Below are 7,195 nucleotides of genomic sequence, written 5' to 3' on the forward strand. Positions count from 1 at the left end.
TTGAGATTGTAGCTAGGGTTGAGCCTATCATTTATTAAATTTGATCCAATTTGTTATTAGTTTCGATTCAATCAATTTTTTTAATATATGTAAAAGCTCGGATCAAAAAAAGTAAAATATAATAAGCACTAAAACTAAAATAAATCACAATATTATTTTGAAAAATTCAAATATTCATTTTGATAAGTAAATCTATAGATATGTAATATAATTGTACATAAAAAGCATTATATATGTATCTATCTATATATATAAAGTATTGTTTGTCTCTCTCCTGTTGCGCCACGTAGGCAGACATGTCAGAAATTCGGGCTCTGTGAGTGTGACATGTGTCCCTATCACTAAAACTCTTAGTTTCATTTATTCGGGTGTGTGATGCATGTGGGCTTTAGTCTGTATTTGGGCTTTATGTTTGGCTTAATGAAACAATATTATCCACGTCTCCCAGAATAACCCTCGAACTCGAAACCCTTTCTGAGAAAATGAGAACGAAAGAACCCAACTCTATATTCCACGAGATTTCCCAGTTCCGCGGATTTGTTCGTTAAAGCACTCGCGAAAAGCACCCGAATTTTATCCGATCGCCATAGGAGAGAAGGGTCAAAGCGACTCGCGGGAGGAGGAGAAGACCGGGTAGAAGGAAGATATTGAGTCCGGAAATGGCGGGTCTGGCTCGGTTGATGGAGAGAAGTGAAGGAGGAGTGATGATCCGGGTGAGAATGAGCTGTTGGGTTCGCGAGCAGTTTGGTGAGACGCGAAGATGAGTCGACGACAGACTCTACGAGAGAAAATCGAATTCATCTTTACCCCAAAAGGCGAGACCTTTCGCGTTAGAAAAAAGAAAAAAAAAGATGAAGCTTTGATGGAGGCATGCAGTGCACAGAAGTCTCTGATGTTTAAGACCCAAGTGCTGGATAATAACTATTAGGTTTTACAAATACATAGAGGAATCAATGTGCAGTTTCTAGCAGCTCCTTTGTTGTTTCCCACGATTTATTATTGAACACATACCCCTTTACTCTCTTTCTCTGAATCTTCTACTATAAAAGGTATGTTCTACACTTCATCAGATCAATCTTCTCACTCAAACGCTTTCGCAAAATCCAGCAACCAGCAATGGCTAACTCCATAGTTTGGCATAAGCACAAACAAATAGAAGTATAGTCTTTATGTATATTAGTCAACAATTTTTCTGTGATTTGCTTGGTACGTGGTTGAGTCTGAATGTGATCATGTTTAATTAAGTATTATGAGTGCATCCATGTTTAGTTCTTATGTATATTAGTCTATAGTGATTCACTTGGTATGTGGTTGAGTCTAAACATGATCATGTTTGATATAATATGATGATTTACTTGGCACGAGGTTGAACCTAATGTGAATGTGTTTGATTCAGTATGATAAGTGCATCAAGGACTGTGATAAGGCTGTTGAAAGGGATAGAAAGCATATGCCTGGAAAGGAACAGCTCTGCAGAAGATGGAAAAAGTCTCGACAGGTAACCGCCAAGAACGGCTGGTTTTGTTGGCTATGCTACTGCTCCGCACATCCTCTCCTCTGATGCGCCTGTTCTCTCTTCAGAGCTGCGACCAAAGCGTTGGCGAGCGAGGGTTGAGTCTGAAACTGAGGGTTTGGATTGGAGGAAGCCTATTGAGGATTACGTTGAAACATGGCTCGAGAGCACGGAAATGGAGAGAATGGTGCGCTATTTGGCGACCAAAAGAAGTGAGAGTGGCCTGAGAATGGCCTCTCCTTTTTGCTAAGGTTAGAGATTGCTTCTAAACTAAAGCAGCCTTGGTGTTAGCGTCTGTTGCATGGTATAAACCCATGTACGCATCACTTTATACCGTTAAATCTCTTTCAAGTTTTATCTCTGTACCCACAAACAAAGAAAGGTTGAGACTTTGAAGTTTCTTTAAGCTTAAAGGAAGAAATAGTGGTGTAGGAAGCAAACTTAAGTATTATGAAGATATGGTTTAGTATGAGAGAAGTATCGTATAGATGACGGAGAGCAAGTTATGGCTTTATATTGTTGGTTGGTTTCATACTTTTGATGTTGTTTTGTCTTTAGATTTTTAGTAATTAAATATCATAAAGAGCTCAGATAAATACACAAAATGTGAATACTTTTGTATTACTAAACATTTTCTCAATCGTTCAAATTGTTTTATTTGGAGGATGCAGTAAAGAACTTCACTTGAAGCAGATACTAGTTCTTCTGAACTTCACTTGAAAAATTTACAAGAAAACGAGAATACAATAACATTGTTGTCTTTTCAAGTTTTATCAGGTTAACCATAATTAAAGAAAAGATTAAACTTTTTCTTATTTTAATCATTGAAGTTAAGCTAAGAAAAAATAAAAAGATACTGAGAAAAGACAACAAATAATTTACACATTATCAAAACAAATGAAAAAATAAAATATAAAACAATAAACATAAAAACAAAAATGGGAAAATAATTTCATGATATGAACAATAGACTAAATTTATTGTATCTATCTAAATAGATGTATTTAAAAATGTTACTTCATGAATTCCAAAAAAAATCTTCAAACGATTTCAATATAGGATAACCCATACCTGCTCATATTTTATTATGAGAATCAAATTTTATATAAAACAAAATAAATCAAGTAAATAACAGAAAATTAACGATGCTAATTGATGGTAAGTGTTGATGTGTCAAAAACGTAGATTCTATTATATTTTAATTTATTTGGTTGTAAATATTTTTCTAACCTATAAAAATAAAATTTAAAAAACTAAAATGACTAAAAGTGAAAATTTCTTTACAACAATATTTGACTAATAAAAAATATACAGAAATGTGCAAAATAAATACATAGTTTACGCTATATAAATAGATTTAAAATCTCTGCAAACCATGTAAAATTTTTAGTATTTTTGGTAATGAAAACACAAAAAATACCAATTTCTGCCAATGGGTTCTCCAAATCTTGACAACAAAAAAAACTTGGTAGCTGGTCTCGAATAGAACATAGAAACAATTATGAATTTCTTCCCTCCAAAATCTAAAATTCTATTTTTAAGAGTTAAGATTAAACAAGAAATGGTCCAAGAGATGTTCATATTTGTTTCTAACCAACAATAGAGCTTATTTACCAAAACCAAGTATCACCCAACAATAAACTTAAGAAATAAGACCGATGAACACCAGGAACAACATTCCCAACCGAGGAACATCATTTCCAACTCAACTGGATGGCTAATTTTTTCATTGCCAATTTATAACCAAAGTTGAAATTTTCTTTTTGGAAAATTATGCAAAGACCTTACGACTGGCGAGAACTTCAGAAAAAATCATATACATTAATTGTTAAATACAAATTATTCAATCGAGAATGACATAACAACTCCGTCAAGGTGATGTCATAGAAACAAAAAAAAGTCAAAACAAAAATTACTTACAGACAAGCTAACTAACAACTTAAATTAACAAAATAATATATCTCATACATATCACTTGCAATTGTGAACCTAAAACACAAATCACAAAATTATATAAAAAATAATAACATAGATCACAAGTAAAATATATTCCGCCCGTAGGGCGGGCCGACCCTAGTATTTTATAATATAAATTTGGTCAATTTATTGTTTTTAATGTTTTTTTTTAATTTTGGTTTTGCTTTTTGCATATCAATTTAATTTTGTGTAAGCCAAATATTAACATATGAGTTTTTTTATTAGACTTGCTAATACTAAACTGATTAGATTTACTTTATAATTTGCGCTAACAAACTAGCATGATATCATAATTCGTTGTTTTATTATAATATTATGAAAATGTTTATTTAATTTTAGTGTTATATGTTATTTTAATTTTAATTTTAATATAATTAACAGGTCGGATCGTATAGTTAAAGAACTCATAATATTTTGAAATTCTATAAATTAAAATTCCAAATAGAAATATTCGTTTGTAACGAAACTAATCATGAATGGTAAATATTATCACTACAAGAAATATGTACATTCTTAGCACACGAAAAATGCTATAGTAGAGTTTTCATAGCGAAATTGCATAGGCTATGTCATCGGCAGTCATCATAGGTACCCTTTCTACTATAGCATTTTTAAAATGCTATGAAATGTTTAGATACGATAGCAATACTTGAATGATATTATTAATTTAAATATAACACTATTTTTTTTGTTACAAATTGATTACTATTTATATATTCGTGCTATGATAGATATTTCTACAATAAACGAAAATTAATTATAATTCAAAATAAAATAACTTAATATTAAACTGAAAATTGTTTTATATTGAAATTAAAATAAATTTTATTTATATGTTAAAATTGGTTTACAAATTAATCCCGGTTTACAAAACTAACCAGAAATTATAAGATAAACTCAGACCACTAAAATTTCTCTAACCCGGGTAACACTAAACCAAATCTAAACCTAAACAAAAATCTAAACCTAAAAGAAAAAAGAAAAAGACTGCAGCCGCCTCCTCCATAGCATTGCCCCTCTTCGAACAGCCAAGAGCCTTGCCTCCTCCAGCCGCCACGAGACTTCCATCCTCAAGCCGCCATGGACCTTGCCTCCTCCAGCCACCATGAACCTTGCCTCCCCAAATATCTTTACTAAAACAAAACAACATCAGATTCATACTACAGAAACAGAGAGAAGATACACAGATACAAAGAGACAGAGAGAGAGGGCGACCGTGGTGGTGGTGGGAGGGCGACCATGGTGGTGGTGAGACGAGGAGGAGACGCGGTGGGAGAGAGATGGGAGAGATGAGAGAGGCGTGGAGAGAGATAAGAGAGATGAGAGAAACAGTAAGCTTGGAGAGGCATGGGAGAGATGAGAATGAAGGAGAAAAACATGAAGGCCAGATCTGTGTCGTGGAGTTGAGAGAGAGAGCGAGAGGAGAAAAAAAAAATTAAAAGGAATAAATCTTAACCTTTAGATCTAAGTTAATCCAACGGTTCAAAAGTGTGATCCATGTATTTTAATCTGATTGGCCAGACAATTTTGTTTTTATTTTTGTTTTGTCTTTCCATATTTGATAATTTGTTTTGTAAGTGATTTTTATTAGTTATATCTTATTTCAAAATTAATATTTTGTAGTTTATAGTTAAGTCTAAATTTTTTATTTTTTGAACATAATAAACTGATATTTATTTTATCAATTGATGTTTAAGTTTAAAAATATTAGATTAATATCAACATTATATGTCTTTGATAGCATTGTTGAAGCCGCTTAGCTTTATAAAAATGCTATTATATGTCTTTGATAGCATTGTTGAAGCCGCTTAAAAAATATCTTTGGCGCTTAAATCTAATTTTTCGCTAAGTGTTGGCGGTATCTGTGACTTTATATTCCTGCACACTTATTTTTTAAAATAACATTAATTAAGTGTTAATTTAGGTTTCACTCTACCATAGCGTTTATCTAATGCTATAATATAATACGGAAATATTTAAATCATCTACGACAGCAGTTCAGTAAAACGTGCTATAACAATGTGCTATCAATGTAGACTTTTTTTGTAGTGTATTTTTAATATCCGATGTGTGTTTATGCCTAATTGTAATCCATTCTTTTCGGCTGTGCAATCAAAATCATCATTCTGTTTCTTTTCTCCTTCAAAACAAAAGTTGAGAAATAGATCAGGTTAATTGGCTTGTGTTGTACCTTTAGTTTTTCTGCTTTAGAAAATAGGATGTGAATTTTTTGCTTTGACTTGATTTTTTTTTCTGTAGATTTATTTTAAAAGCACCTAATAAAAACTGTAGAAGAAAATTGATTTTGAGAGCTAACATTCTTTTTTCTAAATTTTTGATGTAACTTCTATTCTATTAAAACTGAATTAAAAAATAATATTTACCGTTTTTAAGTGATTTTGACATATTCCTCATTTTGACCACTTTATTTATTGTATTTTCCAAATAATTTGACAACATTTATTATAAAAGTGTAAAACAAAGTTTCTCTATTTTAAATGTTTTATTACATCTTTTATATTTTTCCTAACTACTTCATTAATTGTCTTTATCTTAATAATTTGATATAATTTATTTTACATCTTAACCATAATAATTCTACATATTTGAATGCAACTGTTCTATTTGTGACAAGAATTCAAAACCACTAACAAATATTTTTTATTTGTTTACATAGTCAGTTAGGCATAGGTATTTAGGTATCCGTTAGGGTACGAATCAATTCTTTCAGATATCATGATATTTGGGTTTAAAAATTAGGCTTCATATGGATATTATAATTTTTGAGAGGTGGAGGATCGGTTATGATGTGTAGAAACTTAAAAATATCCAAATAACCTATACAATTAGAAATGTCATTAAACAATTTATAAAAAAATAAAACATATTATCCGTGCGGATGCGCAATTTAAGAAAAAAAAAACTAAAGCATGATTGCTTTACAAAAATGCTTTAGAAAAAAAAAAGCTACCCAAAGCATCTACAGCCATTGCCAATCAACCTTGCTATCTCCAATTTTGGTGGAACTCATATAAAAACAGACTTGTGGTGAAATCTGAATATGTATTACTAAGAAAGACAAAAATATTACAAGCATACTATAAAGTGGTCGAGTCAAGTCTCAAATGATGTGGAAGACTAAACCTTCTCTAACACAAACATTTTATGTGACAAACGACTTTTAAAGTATAGTAACATGTCTAAGATTCACGTATTATCATATGGACAAACATAAAAATATTATATGTAAGGTGTTTTTATAAATAAACGATTAACCATTTTTCTTAATGTTCACTAGTCCTAACATCTTCAAGATGGACAAGGCTTGCGCCATGCAATGACTAACATCACCGATATGCAGAATAAAATAAGGGTATACGAAACAGAGAAGCAGATAATGAAGAGGAGGGAGAGTAATCTCAGATAACTCTAGTAGAAGTTGATTATGACGTCGTGGTGAGGCTAAGCTGTCTGTTGGAAACTCATCCAGTTTCAAAGGTGGTACAAACGTTGAGAGAGAATGAAGTTACGCATCATGATACGAACGTGGCTGTAACAGAGGAGGGCGTGGTTCATACATTCACTCTCCAGCCTCAAGGTGTCTGCATCGCTGACCAGTTAAAGGAGAAGTAATTGCTATGTAAAAGTGTAATCCCTTTTATATTAATTGAGAAACATTACAACATTGTTTTGTAGCCACGTGTC

At 31.8% G+C, this 7,195-nt stretch overlaps 1 long non-coding RNA gene across 1 annotated transcript; it reads right to left on the reverse strand.

Annotated features, from left to right (window-relative positions):
- Positions 1-4,297: 4,297 nt before the first annotated feature.
- LOC106414102 lies at positions 4,298-6,471 on the reverse strand. The gene is made up of 2 exons (XR_001282763.3): positions 4,706-6,471; positions 4,298-4,618 (listed from the first exon to the last, which is right to left on the reverse strand). It is a non-coding gene; the product is annotated as an uncharacterized LOC106414102 (long non-coding RNA).
- Between the last annotated feature and the right edge of the window lie 724 nt (positions 6,472-7,195).

Source organism: Brassica napus, chromosome C8 (genome assembly GCF_020379485.1).
Source record: "Brassica napus cultivar Da-Ae chromosome C8, Da-Ae, whole genome shotgun sequence".
In the NCBI taxonomy this organism is placed as follows: Eukaryota; Viridiplantae; Streptophyta; class Magnoliopsida; order Brassicales; family Brassicaceae; genus Brassica; species Brassica napus.